The sequence below is a fragment of the Bidens hawaiensis genome, unplaced genomic scaffold (assembly GCF_021521415.1).
Source record: "Bidens hawaiensis isolate Kalapana, Puna unplaced genomic scaffold, B.hawaiensis_p1.1 tig00004817_1, whole genome shotgun sequence".
NCBI lineage: Eukaryota > Viridiplantae > Streptophyta > Magnoliopsida > Asterales > Asteraceae > Bidens > Bidens hawaiensis.
The window spans coordinates 993,680-1,004,439 of record NW_027491300.1 but is presented as its reverse complement, the minus strand read 5'-3'; the positions used below and the strand labels follow the sequence as shown (position 1 = coordinate 1,004,439).

The window sequence follows — 10,760 nt, the reverse complement described above, 5'->3', positions numbered from 1 at the left end:
CGAGTAAACCAAAGGATGCGCGTCACAGAAAAATCCTCACTAGCGTTCTAAAACAACAAATGAGATTTTCTAAGTGTTGGAACTATTATCGAGTCTCTAGACTCGGCACATAATACTTATGCATAAAATTCGTTTCGTGTTTCGTTTGTGAATTGTGTGTGTCTCAACAAACACATTCGTGACACGTTACATGTGTGAACAACTACTTACATATCAAGTATTAATATTGTACATTACTAGCAATTATTCCCCGCAAGGGCAATTTGGTCAAAACATAACAATTATCTAGCAATTAGCACGTTTCATGTATTTTCACAAAGTTCGTCAGCTAGTTTCATCAAGACAAAATTCTACTTGAAAGATTACTCTATTCAACAGATCATAGCATCTCAATTAATTCACCAAAAATCGTCACAAAAGCATACATGAGTTAGGTTTCCAGAACATATTTTATTGTATTTTTATTCCTCATAGATTTCTCACAATGATCAAAACATTACAGCAAACTCACATCAGTCAAAATCATGCGCAACAGAATTTTATTTGTTATTCCCGTTAAATGAAAAATCCAATTAATGCAAGACCAATTGGGTTAGGTTCTTAACTCAATATGTTAACTTCCAGAAGTGGAACCAACCCATTTGGTCTTGTAGTTCATGAGATATGATAATTACAAAACAACCTAACAGCAGATCTCACAATTCAGATTTGCACTTCAGTTTTGTAAAATAATAAAAGTTAACCTTTACTCGTCCAAAAATTACAAACTTGGACTTTATAGAAACTAGACTCAACATAGTACCCTGTAGTGTTAACAACCTCGACCAATTTCCACATTAACATTTAGTTACAGTTGTCTAAACATAACTTACAATCTGTCCAGTACCAGTTTTGACCTTTAATCACATTTAAATCGTTTGAGCAACCAATGATTTAACAATCTTTCACCGTTCAAAATCACATATGATCATCTAAATCAATAACCAAAGCATAATCAAACATATAATCAACCCTAGTTCATCCTACTCATAATTTTCGTGACCTAGGGTTTTAGATTAACCCATTCAAGATCAAAATTAAACATGTAAAATACATAGGATAGTTGTGTATACCTTCCTAGCACCTTAATCTTCAACCAAACTTGAAAAATCTTGTGTGTATGTGTGTGTTTGTTTTCGGCAGCCAAGAGAGGGAGAAGGGAGGGGGGCCGATCGGGGTTAGAGAGGGGAAGAGAGAGTTAGGGTTTTGTTATTATTAAATAATAACATGTTACATCAAGGCCCCTCAACTTCTAATTATCACTTTTCTTGCCTAAAGTAACTTGTTTGCATCTTGAGTTAACGTTTTATACAATATTATCAAATAACACATAAGCCTAACACATAATTATCACATAATTATTGTTTGGATGTTTTTCGTTTATTCACTAATGATTTGCGTCAACTCGTTTGCGTTTCGGTGCAATCCCGAAAGACTACACATGTAGTAATTGTCAAGCGTCATTTAAAACCCTAGTTTAAATGTAATGAGGTGTGCGTTATAGATCAAGTGATCTTAAGTTTGAATTGACGGAGTTTGGATTAACGGAGTTAACCTGAAATTGACGAGTGTCACATCTATAGCCATTGTGGAAGTCATGCCTTAAATGATACCCATGTGGATAAGAAGATACGGGCCTATTTTCACTTTGGAAATAAGGAGAACGAAGTGAATTGCTGGCTAAATTTCTCAAAACGTATGTATTTAAAAGTGAAAAATGGATTTGGTTTGCTCAAGTTCCGGTCCATGATTTATTCTAAGTGGCTTATATATGCAGAGGTACAAGTTCTTTTATGATATACTTGATTTCTTTGATATGGTTATGATTTAACTTTATGTGACTGAAGTTTTCTTTTAGTCTTTAGAAGAAATTTCTCGTATATTTTCGTTATGGGCAACGTTTATTAAATGGATCTAACGTGTTGGCGGGTCAAAATGGGTTGGTCATATACATAGGTTGTAACTGGTTCGACCAGTCAATTTACAATCCAATCGAACAAGACCCATAATTAAAACATGTTATATCATGCAATATGTATGTGAGTGCAACTTATTCGTCGTGAGTTTATGAGGCTTTTCCATTTTCCAACGCTTCTAGATATATTTATTGTCGTATAACCAAGTTATGTTATCACATGAAGTTGTTTCTTAAATGTCATTTAAACATCCAACTGACACTTCAATGCATTTTATGTTACCCAAGTTCAAAACAGGTAAATATATTTCATGCTCTTAAAGAAATGGGGAAAAATGATTAGTGAAGGTAGAAACTATGCCATATGAAGTTTTAGGTTTGGTTGTTTTTGCTCGGTTTTGGGTAAAGGTGAACAAAAAGACCAGGGAACAGAAACCAGTTAATAGCAAGAACCAACACTGATTTTAAAACTGCTTGAGAGAACCTGGTTTGGAGCAGCCTGAACCATAGGGTTCTAATTGGTTTGAGAAGTTCCATGCTGAAACTAGACCCCGAACGGCCGAACCACCCCCTTTACAACCCGAAACTGGTTTCAATTCAAACCGGTCTTTTTCATTTATAACCTGGTTTCAACGCCAATACCAGTTGTTGACCAGGTTTGACCAAACCCCTAGCCGATTTCAACCCGAAACGATTTGTACAAGACAATTACGCCTCTTTTGGTTCTATTTCGAAGATTAGTTTAAGGTCTATTGTTCTTGTGGGTCAAATAATTATTGATTTTTATGTAACTAATAAGTAAGATGTTAATTTTTTCTCTTTTTATTGGGTACAATTGCTTTAACATAAAGTCATTTTGGCTACTATAATTTTTGCAGCACCAACTTTACCTAAGAAACTCAAGAACATGCAGCAGCCCCTAGAACAGTTAGGGACTGATGTCTGAAGCTGAAGTCGAAAGTAGAATGATGGAAATTGTAAGCCTCCTTCGAGCAAGATCTATTTTGAAGTCTGCCCATAGACCCTAGCCAACACCACATTTTACAATGACGAGTGTGCATCTACAACCGTCAGTATGCAATACATGTGACATATAGAGTTTTTTTTATAATTTAATTCGGTAAAAGGTATTATGAAGTTGATTAAAAAGAAATTGGTCTCGAAAGTTTTGATAGGTCATACCTACTGATTTTGACCCTCATTAAAGGATCGCAATTTTTTTTATAATTGTCGAGCTCGATGATTGTCGAACGATGTAGCCGTCGACACAACATTTCAAGACTGGATATAAGAAACCTTGTTGTTCTACAAAGGACTTCATCTAGCACAAGTCACAAATTTGTTTACATAGTAATAATAATTTAATATTTTAGACTAATTAAAGAGGTTTGTTTTAAATGTTTTGGTTGCTCACAACTACAACTCCTGGTGATTTTGTGTGCATATTTAGGAGTTTGGCTTTCCAAAGGTGAGAAGACATATGGTCAGACCACGCGAGCATGGACCCATCATGTTTGCACTGATGCACCTGTACATGCACTTGTACATGGCAGTGATAAGATGATGACTTAATGGTCAAAGTGGGTGAGATGATGCTAACATTTGTAGGTTGCTATAATTGAAGATTTGTGGTGATTGCATATAACCACAAAGCATGTTTTTTTTTATCGGGTTCGGGCTGTGCCAACCGGATGAAATGATGATTGCATATAATAAATGGAAAAATTGGATCCCTTAGGATGAAGAGTGGATCTTAATAACATAAGTCAAATGGTGAAGCGGTCTTTGACTTTTGACCGAAGTTAAAATGATGACGAGGATAAAATGTTTAAACTGTTTGTTTGCTTTGCTCGTATGGGTATAGGTTGTACATGTTTCAGGTGTTAGAAAGTTAGCATTGACTTTTGACGAGAGTTCAAATGATAAAGTAAATCTTTGACTATGAATATAACCTATTTTTGTTATGTGTTTTTGTTTTTATTTTTTATTGGGGTAAACTAACCCTTCTGGATGCTATCAACCGAATTCTCGCCGCAACACGCGGGCACTCTTACTAGTTATTTGTTATTGGGTTGGAACTCTATCTTATTATAGAGTTAACTAGTTATTAGGTGAAGACTCGCTATCTTGATATAGTGAGATTAAAAAAGTTGTAAAGCTAAGTATTTGGTGTGCTTGGTGAAGAAGGCGATCACTTCTTTGTAGAGTGAGACGGTCGTATTGGTGATCTCTATCATTTTAGGGAGACGGCTAGTAAAGAAAACTCTTGATCCAGGATTGGGAAGACATTCACTTGAACATCTATAAATCTAGTTGTGGCATCTTCTAACCCTTAAGTCTGTACTTATGTGTGTTCATTATTATAAGTTGTGAAAAGAAATTAACAAAGCCGTATGTTTCTAAAATCGGACTAAAAGACAAGACAAACTATTCAATCCCCCCCCCCCCCCCTTCTCTATATTTTTTTATAGAATGACATAACATGGTTTGGGTGGTCGAAGCAAATGATGAAGGAGGTGCTTATGGGATACTGAGGTGGAAGTGAATTAAAAATGGTGAATAATGGGGGCTAAAACACATTAGCATAAAGCTTAACAACGTGTTTAACTTGTTACACTGATGCATTTAACTAATCATAACAATGTGCATGTTGCATTACAATGACATTTAATTTGTTTTTGAGACAGTGTTGATTACACATGTGTTTAACGCATTTCATTAGTGTGTTTTTAATGTATTTCAATGGCTTGTCTAGTTTTGATTTGTTTCTTTACAATGATTATTGAGATTTCGAGACCCTTTACATCGACTTGCTCAACACAAATACGCAATACAACAGTTATCCAACTTTCCAAGTCTAATTGACTAATGTAATAAGTTTTTATTATGCAAGTACTTTGCCTATTATAAGTTTATAACAGTGCGTCTGATTTTGCAACATTTGTTTTGAAGTCAAAATTAAGAATTGAACATGCCCCGTGAATAATAAATATAAGAAATCATTAAAGGGTCGTGACTCGTGACCATTGAAATGGGAATTAAAAAGTGAGTCAAAGTCACGATACGAAGAATGGAGAAGTTGAAAGAAGACTTCTCGAAAGGTCAGTCAACTCATTTGTTATATATTTGAACCAGTCCTTCATTTGTTTCCCATGGCATTCAATCAATGTTATTGTGTTGCTTTTGAAAAATATGAGAGTATAATAACATTTTTTGTTTGGGCGAATTACTTGTATTTTGTTAGGCTAAAAGAAATTGCATTAACGATGATTAAGAAAAGATATATAGATTCACCCACTATATATCACTTAATGAAATTAGTAAGTCCAATTTCATTTTAATGTTTCAAGACGCTCTAATTTTATAAATTATACACTCAGTAACTTACTCGTTAATCTGGTGAAACTTTGTAGGTAATGTTTAACCTAAGGCTTTTTCGATTATACCAGATTATAATATATATATATATATATATATATGAATGAGTATTATTACAGAACTCTAAAAAAATTAAGAACTCTTAGGAACCCTTAACAACCAAATATTTTTTTATTTTTTTTATATATTAACATTATTTAAGAGTAGTTTTATCATATTTCATATAAAAAATTTTGATTGCGTATATTAATCACAAGTTTACATATATATATATAAAATTTATGTACTAACAAATTTACAAAGGTGTAAAACAAAACATAGATATGTATAAAAACTAATTTTCAAAATTGTAATCGTAGATATAGATATAAAAAAGGATATAACTACTCTCAAAAAACATTAACATATAAAATTTTTATAAAAAACGTTAGTTTTTAAGGGTTTCTTCAAATTCTTAAATAATTTAACAGTTCTGTAATGATATTCATCCTATATATATATATATATACATGTAAAATGATTATATCTATATCTAATTAGTGGCATACACTTTGAGTTATTAGAATAAAACCGGGATTCTCAAGAGGTTGCAACAAAATTTTGTCACATGGGTATTCGACACCTGATACATTCATGTTGTCTCACATTTAACCCTGTTAGCATTTATCAACTGAGTCAATGATTATTGGCTTACTAATTATTTAATATTTGTTTTATTCAATCAATATAATGAAAATGGATCTCACCTAGTTATTGTTATATAAACAATTTAATATAATAATTTAATCCATGATTCTACAACATAAAGTTCATGATGCTATACGTCTAGTCTTGTAAACTTAAATTATATTGTTAGTGATCAAGTTAATGATAATCACAATAAAGTAATAATCACGTAGTGCTGAACAAATATAGTAAGGGACGAGACCTTTATTTTTATTTGTATCCGTAAACACCTATATTAAAAAAACGTATAAATTAAATTAGTTCAATTAATTACGTGATTCTTGTTTCCTCGTAGTTATCTATTTAACACCAATTTCAATTCAATCTTTATCAAAACGTACAGACCAGGATTCCACACCAGCATTATGTCATTTTTATAATGTTTCTAAACTTAATTATAGATAAGTTTTACAAAATAGTCAAGGGTCAACTAAACAAAAGGTTTCTAAAAAAAGGTTCATGATTATGCTATAAAATCTATTTTTAGACGGTTACAAAGAAATCAAATTTGCCTCCGTGTAAATGTATCACCAGCCATCGTCGAGTTCTTCTCACACGATTTTCTTCTTTAAACATTATACTTCTATATAATCCTCTTAATAATATTATAAATATATGATACAAACGCCAAATGATGTTTCGTAAGTGTATTGATCCGTTTGGGAATGTTGATCAACTGTTGTGGCATTCGGGTTTGAAGCCTCATGCTTCCGGTGAGTTCTCAATTGCTGTTGTTCAAGCCAACTCTAACCTTGAAGATCAAAGTCAGGTCTTCACGTCGTCCTCAGCTACATATATTGGTGTCTATGATGGCCATGGTGGCCCTGAAGCTTCTCGGTTTGTTAATCGAAATCTTTTCGCTTTCATCGACAGTAAGTTACAGTAGATATACCTTCCCTTGATTCAAATATCAAAATAAGTGGCCTTTTTCATATTTTATTGTTAACATTCTTTTAAGCGATCCTGGTTGCAAAAGTAGGTAAGTGTTGTTAGGTCAGTCAACTGGGGATTTCTGAGTATACTCGGCTTAGTCGTGTAGTACTCGGCAATTACTCGCTAAGTACTCGGCCTAGGTGTGGTGTACTTGGGGATTACTAGTCACGTATTCAATGTCTAGGCACGACTTTTGCAACAGTGTTTAAGATATATGGTTGCGTGATTCATAAACTATAATTTTTAAAATTGTAGATGGCTTTAAAATGTGGCAAGTTATTTCGATCAATTTTTTATTTGAAGTTGTTGTACAAATAGACATGCAACTGTGACAAAGATTTTAATTTTTAAGTGTTTGCTAAGGTGAGCTTGGCTTGATTTTGCTGGTAAAACAATCTAACTCCATTTATATATGCAACTCAAAAAAACATTGCTTTGCCTATTTGTATCACAACTCAAAAAATATTGACTAGATTATTGCTTCCAAAAGATTCTTTGTGCAGATGATTGTGTTTTCATGTTCTGTTCATTTTTTGTAGAATACTCAAAACAGGAAGGAGGAATTTCTACGAATGTTATAAAGAAGGCGTTCAATGCCACCGAAGAGGGTTTTCTTCGGGTAGTGAAGCACTCCATGCAAGTCAGACCAGAGATCACCAAAGCTGGATCATGTTGTCTTGTTGGTCTTATTTCAAATGCTGAATTATATGTTGCAAACCTCGGTGACTCAAGAGTGGTTCTTGGCAAGAAAGTTGTAGAAAAAGGAAAAACAAGAGTAGTTGCAGAGCGATTATCGAATGATCATAACGTCTCTTTGGTTGCGGTGAGGAAAGAGGTTGAAGCACAACATCCTGGTGATTCACATATTGTGGTGTATTGTAATGGGATTTGGAGAATCAAGGGTATAATTCAGGTACAAGATTTATTTCTTTCATATGATCTATGCATGTTAGTTTGCTTTATTCAAGATTTTGGGAAATTTTTTTTATAAATTTATGGGCGTGCACTCAATGCAACCTATTACAAGAGGCCAAGAGGGTATTATTTTTAGTTGTTTCACAAGAACTTGTTGCCCTTACCATGGGTGACATCTTGGTCTTAATCATCGTGCACCGTCCTAGTCATGTGGCCCAGGAAGTGTGAGTTAACAATCAATCGGGCACTGACGAAACAAATATACTCTCTTGTGATGCATCTATTGGATAGATAGCCATTTATAAAATAGGTGTATTGTTGATCAAGGTATAACATAGGTGCGTAGATTTTGTTAATTTTTGTCCAACAAGAGAGATTAGAAGGATTTTGAAAGGAGTTTTACTTCCTCTGAAACACATGTTCAAATGTGGGCCGTTGTGTAACGGTATGCATGAGACAACACAAAGATCTTGACTTTAAACATGTCATGGCTCCAGAGATGATATGTTCTTCTATCTTTTCCTGCTGTTTATTAACATAAGGCTTACATTGATCCATACTTTCACTTTTTGCTTAGTTTTGTGTTGGGTATGACCTGGCCCGACCGATAAGATGCCTGATATCTTGTTGTTTCTAGGTTTCAAGATCCATAGGTGACTTCTACATGAAGAAACCAGAATTCAACAAGGATCCATACCTTATGCAATATGGAAACCCGGTTCCCCTAGACAGACCTTTATTGATAGCAGAACCTTCCATCATATCCCGAAAGCTTAGGCCTCAAGACTTGTTTCTGGTATTTGCTTCAGATGGGCTTTGGGATCACTTGAGTGATGAAGAAGCAGTAGATATTGTGCGAAATCATCCGAGACGCGTAAGTTAGTTGCGCCAGAAGTGGAGGTCGCAAAACGGGTTGGGTCAAAAGACTCAAAACGGGTTGCTCGGTTTGACCCAAAACCGTTTTGTCTATTAAATCAGACAATAGTAAAGAAGTTTATCAGCTTTTTTACTATAGTCAACATTTTAGTTTCTCTAAATTAATCAACTTTTATTATTAGGTGTTCCAATATTAATACGAGATTAGACATAAATGTTAACGATTTTTAAAAACTTGGTGATCTACATGGAACATGTCTTAGTGATTCCTTAATTAGATTAACTTGAAGAAGTTAACAATGAAGAAAAAAAACATTAAATAATAACCAAATTTCATAGTTGTTCAGTCAGTTTGAGAAAAGTAATTAATAAATAGTAACCAAAATTCGTATATTTTCTAGTTATGATACTTCATTTTAAAGTTTTTAACATTTATAAAAAAAATTCAAAAGATAATTTGAAACTTTCAAGTCAATGATTTTAGAAGACAAAAATGAAAATGTAAGAATGACTCTAGTGAAAGACTAGAGAAACTTGTATATTATTGGGTTGAAATTGTCCTTGTATTTATAAACAATTAACGTGTCATATATGATTTGAGAAAATTATTTTTAACAACAATTTATCATTTTCTTATAAGAAAAAGTTTTATACATATTTTTCTGCATTAGAAGTACATTTCTGTGTGGTTTACTTGAAAGCCTTGTTTGAATGCTGCAGGGAATAGCTAAAAGATTAGTAGGAGCAGCCCTTGACAAGGCTACAAAGAAGGGGCAACTGAAATACAATGACATCAAGAAACTTAAGAAGGGCGTCAGACGTAGTTTCCATGACGATATCACCGTCATAGTAATTTATCTTGATACTAAAAAAAGGTTTGCCGACGGTAGTAAACTCGGCTGCACAAGTGCCCCTGTTGATATTTTTTCAATGCATTAAAATGTCCAAAACTCGTTGGTTAATCCTATACATTAGCTCATTTCTTATCATTGATTTTTCTTTTTTGGTATATGATCTCGACAATCAATAAGCCAACCATGACACGTATATATATATTATTTCCCAGACAATGGTTATTATTTCAGACCATTAAAAGTTCCAAAATTGGTTGGTTAATTTTTCATATATACTCTGGAACGTCACGAGCATTTTTGACATGCACGGGAGTCACCTAAGTATGTATGTGCATGCACACAAAATAAGAATTGAAACCACTTGAACAACAATCAAAGGTAAAATTAGCTAGTGTATTGGAAACAGTTCGAGAGGATTTATTGTCTATTGTATATAAATGAAGGCGTTAACTTATCTGCAAAGGGTAATTCACAACTAATGTATAAGCCAAAACCAAGGATATGTGGATGAAAATTTCTTATAGGTAAAGAAATTGGTACCAAAGATATTTCATAATATTATTGAAAGATCGTTCAATACATATAAAGCAAAGGAATGCAAAAGGAAATTATAAGGACATATCCTTAAATCAAGGAGTTTAAATAAGGATGAAATATATGACTAAAATATGATTTCCAAGACTCCCCCTCAAGTTGGCGCATGTAAGTTTCGAATGCCCAACTTGTCAAGAAGCAACCGTAGAGAAGGTGATCCGAGGGGTTTGGTTAACAAGTCAGCAATTTGCTGTTTTGAATTAACATGCATAGGGGTAATTATCTTCTCTTCAACACGTTCCCGAACAAAGTAGCAATCCATTTCAACATGCTTTGTTCGTTCATGAAAAACGGGGTTGTTTGCTATGTGCCTTGCCGCTTGGTTGTCACAAAATATAGGCGTGGGGTTGTCGGGAGGTACATCCAACTCTTTGAGTAACCAACGGACCCATAATATCTCGCTTACACACGTGGCCATGGCACGATATTCAGCCTTGGCGGAGGAACGTGATACTAACGACTGTTTCTTGGATTCCAAGAAATTGGAGTCCCGCCCAATAAAAGTAAATATCCCGTCCTAGACCTTCTAC

At 33.9% G+C, this 10,760-nt stretch overlaps 1 pseudogene across 1 annotated transcript; it reads left to right on the top strand.

The window, feature by feature from the left end:
• Positions 1 to 6,692: 6,692 nt before the first annotated feature.
• Positions 6,693 to 10,048, top strand: LOC143628116 (putative protein phosphatase 2C 63; annotated as a pseudogene). The gene is made up of 4 exons (XR_013152699.1): positions 6,693 to 6,930; positions 7,531 to 7,904; positions 8,544 to 8,780; positions 9,503 to 10,048. The product of XR_013152699.1 is annotated as a putative protein phosphatase 2C 63 (transcript).
• Positions 10,049 to 10,760: the final 712 nt, after the last annotated feature.